Source organism: Poecilia reticulata, linkage group LG22 (assembly GCF_000633615.1).
Source record: "Poecilia reticulata strain Guanapo linkage group LG22, Guppy_female_1.0+MT, whole genome shotgun sequence".
Taxonomy (NCBI): domain Eukaryota; kingdom Metazoa; phylum Chordata; class Actinopteri; order Cyprinodontiformes; family Poeciliidae; genus Poecilia; species Poecilia reticulata.
Genome location: NC_024352.1, coordinates 10,442,507 through 10,446,903, shown reverse-complemented (window position 1 = coordinate 10,446,903; position 4,397 = coordinate 10,442,507). Strand labels below are relative to the sequence as shown.

The window sequence follows — 4,397 nt, the reverse complement described above, 5'->3', positions numbered from 1 at the left end:
AAAAACAGTAGCTCCCTTCTAGGCGCATCGAGCCGCACGTTTTGATACCATTTTTGTGGGGGTGCACGCAGCGGTACAAGCCGCATTAACAGTAATGGAAGAAAAGAAAAAAATATATATATATAAATAGAGACATTCTATTAGGTGTAGAACAATAGGTACCTGCCATGCATTACATGGGAGGCAGTCCTATGTAATGCTATGGACAGGCCCCAATGATCCTCATACAGAAACCTTCTACATTAAGACCGTAACCTGCGTCCAAACGCTGGTGTTTCCTACCTATTCGGTGYAAGATTATCCAGGGAGTCCGGGAGAAATCCAGCAGTCTGCGCTGATCATCCATCTCTTCCTCCGACTTGACGATCATTTTTTTAAACGCTGTGAATGTTTCTTCAGCAGTAAACTGCTCGCAGATAAACTCATTTAAGCTGGACTGAAGATGTAGAGAATCGCTGGAACATTCAACGTTTGTCTTCTTCGGGGTTTTATGACTGTCAGCTTCCATGTTATTACATTACCGCCACCTTGTGGATAAAACGAGCATCACATCTAATGAGTTCTCATAGTGCCAGTTCTTTGAAAAACGTAAAATCTTTTCATAGTAATAATAGAAGACACCTGCAGCAGAAAAGAGAAAAATACAACTAAGACAAAAATTTTATTATTGAAGACAATCGACCACACTTCCTACAATCAATTACTATATTCATATTATACAATTAATATTAACTATAAAGAAAGAAAATTACTTAATAGTGAATATTAAAAGTAACTTTTTATATATTCCTGAAGCTTTTACATAGGTGGAGTTAAACTGGTTAGTATAATTTGAAACAAACAGCATCAGTTACAATGTCGTCTTTTATCACAATGACATTGACTGGAGGGATTGTCAAATATTTATCTATAGATATATTTGAGAATGCAAAACCATTAATAAAAATGTACAATTAGTGCATATCACATTTTGATCATGTGTATTAAGGTAAACATCCACCCCTCACTCTCTATACAGGATAGAATAATACAGATCAGTCTCTCAAGTCCAATCTTGTGAGAATGTTCTGAAGGGAGTCCATGTTCAGTCAAACTGTCAGTGCATGAAATGAGTTCTGATGGGCCACAAAGCCTCTTGTTGACCACGATGGTGATGTCAGCAGCCCACTCATCCCTCTCCTCTCTGAAACAGGCTTCCAAAAAGTGATCCACTCCATGCTTGGTCTGGAGTTTGAACAAAAGATAGTGAGAAGGAAAAAAGAAAAAGAAAAAAAGAGCAAATCGTGAGCTTTGATGATTGGCAGACAAAGGAGGTCGGGTTTGGACAAAAGAAACAACCTTGCTGTGGCAATAAATATTATTGAAGGTGTGGATGTGCAGCAGGTGGCGTAAAAAAAAAAATAGGGATGGCATAGTTACTTTGAAAAAGTAACTCATTGGACTACTAGTTGAAAAAGTAACTTGGATTACTGATTACTTGATTTGGAAAGTAAGTTACATTAAAAGTAACTTTTTTTTAGTTATTTCAGTAGCTGCTAACAGCTCTCTGCCACCTGTGAAAATTACATTGATCTTTGCTAATACTTAATTGCAAGCTATTTGCAAAGATCAATGGGCGAGAGGCGGTGACCCCTCCTCTCGCCCGGAACGTTTCCTGGAGATGGGTGTATAGAAAATTATTCTATATTATAATTTTAATGACYCCAAACCGGGTAATGTTTTTACAATTGAGTTCATACACTTGCGATACTGTTAACATTTTACCTGCTAATTAGCTAGCAAAGCTAGGCAGCCGTTCTTCAGCATTATAGACTAGCTACATTTAAACATTAGCATGAAATTCKAATTCTACAATAACCTTGATAATTATGGCATTGTGTCATTATTGGAAAAAATTTAAATATTCTACAGGTACTTCTGTAGAAAATTAAATATTCAGTCAGATTAAACCAGGGRTGCCCAAGGTCGGTCCTCGAGGGCCGGCATCCTGCATGTTTTAGTTCTCTCCCTGGTTTCACACCTGGATCATATGATGGCTCGTTAGAAGGCCTAAGAGGAACATTGACTTGCTGTTCAGGTTGTTACCGCCACCAGGGAGAGAACTAAAACGCACAGGATTGCCGGCCTTTGAGGACCGACTTTGGGCACCCCTGGWTTAAACTATTGTTTTTAGATTGCAACAACTTTTCAGCAAAGTATTAAACACACTTTATGAAGTTCACATTTTTAAAATGTTGATATGATCCAATATACTCTTAAATGTTTTAATTACCTGAAAGCAAGAAATCATAACAGAAATAAAGGCTGTGCGAACTTAATGTTTTTCCACTTAAACGTCAATTTTTCAGAATGGAAATTACCCATCCACACCAAAGAAAGAAGACAATGTATAACAGTATGTACAAGTGTGAAACCATGTTCTTGTTTTTTTAATGTTACTTTCATCCAAATTTAAGTTGATGCCATTTGGTTGTYGTGTAAATTTAGTCATTTTCCTTTCTAAAGTGTGTTTATGTTCCCGAACAACTCACCCGCCGATTCTCACTCCAGGAACGGACATGTTATGAGGCAGTCCTTCAGCAGGATTTTCCCTCTCCGACATGAATCCCGTTTCCCTCCTTCATATTTGTAGTACAGCAACTTATCGGGCGTCAGCACAAACCAGCGGGCCTTCCAGTTGTGAACYATGTGGCCCTGAGTATACATTTTAAAAACTCATTTATGTGGGGAATCMGAGTTAAAATTTACACTTCAGATACGTTTTAATAATGTGACCAGCAGGTGGTGATCTTTTTAAAAGTAAAAAGATGCACCCGAACACAGATTCTTCAATGCACAATATTTTATTCAATTCTTTAAAACGATTCTCGTTAAAAACGAGGCTTCAGGCCTTCTACTCGGTCCCTGGAACAAAAGGAAAAAGGACAGACAAGATCAATTATTCCAAAAGAAATAAAACATGCAATGCAAAAGAAATTAGTCAAAAAAAAAAAAAAAAACGATTAGTGACTTCAAATCACAAAACAAAACTATAAAACAATGGAACAAATCGTCATCCGCTTCCAAATACCCTTCTATGGAGCCAGAGGAGTAACGCCCCGCCCACACAGCCGGTCCAATCCGCAACGGGTTTATTTGAGAGCGGCCAAAACAAACAATGGCAAGACAAGACAGCAGAGCTCCAAAGCACTGCAGCTCCTAACAATCAGTTGCCTGAAACAGAAAAACCCATTCACGATGGATCCAGATAAAACAAATCAAAAGCTAAATAGCAGGTAGCTTACCCAGGGGTGGAAACACAGCCTAACCCGGGAGGAAGCGGGTCAGCAGGTGAGGACCAGACGGAAGCCGCACGCCACAGCAACCCCCAGCTGCAGCCGGCAACGCCATCAGAGCAACACTGGAGAAACGCACGACAGGTGTAGCACCCAAAAACCAACCATAATCTCAGCCACGGATAGCAAAACTGCCACTTACGATTGCAGAGGAGTCGCCCAAACCCTCAAGCCGACATGTAGCCGCGACCGTAGCAACAGTGGGAGAACAAAGACGCATGCACCCTTCAGCGGCCCGCCCAACTTTAAAGGCATTCGCCCCGCCCACCAATCAACGGTGCCCGGTGCACAGAGTGGGGGAGGGTGGAACAACACCCACCACAATAATAATAATAATAATAATAATAATAATAATAATAATAATAATAATAATAATAATAATAATAATAATAATAATAATGAAATGTACCCTCTTCACCAGGAAGCCCTCTCTTAGGACAGGGATTTTGTTGTCTGTGTCCATGTTCATCAGTGTGTGGTTAAAAAGTCTGATTAGCCTCTTCTTGCCTGCTTAGGCTTTTATTCTGAGGATGAATGAGTCACACACACACACACACACACACACACACACACACACACACACACACACACACACACACACACACACACACCTCTCCTCTTTAACCCAAACCCACACAGTGAAAAAGGAAGCAATTGCTGCTCGTTTACACAAGATGGCGCTCTCTCTCCTTCAAAGACGCCAGGACTGAAGGGGACCAGCTGGCGGTCCCTGCAACAACTTCACTCTCAATCACGTTTGGTATGAGAGGATTTCAGGTCCTTGAACTGAAACAGGGACATGTTCCTCAGTCCTCMTCTGCATTAGCTGGATCCAGGTGGGACAGAACGGATTCTGTGCACAGTTAATCAGACAAGCAAGCAAAGGAAAATAATCATGTTTTTTTTCCTTCCAAAGATTGTTGTTTTTCTAATTGGTTGCTGTAAAACATGAACAGGCCAGAAGAAGAAGGCCGGGGGAAATGTTTATGTGAGTCCAACATTTACTCCTTCAAATAGAATCAAAAACAGAAACAATAACACTCAAGTCATGAGATTATTGCC

The 4,397-nt window shown here is 40.2% G+C and overlaps 1 long non-coding RNA gene across 1 annotated transcript; it reads right to left on the bottom strand.

The window, feature by feature from the left end:
- Positions 1–696: 696 nt before the first annotated feature.
- Positions 697–3,325, bottom strand: LOC103458284 (uncharacterized). The gene is made up of 4 exons (XR_532560.2): positions 3,285–3,325; positions 3,071–3,213; positions 2,532–2,904; positions 697–1,224 (listed from the first exon to the last, which is right to left on the bottom strand). It is a non-coding gene; the product is annotated as an uncharacterized LOC103458284 (long non-coding RNA).
- Between the last annotated feature and the right edge of the window lie 1,072 nt (positions 3,326–4,397).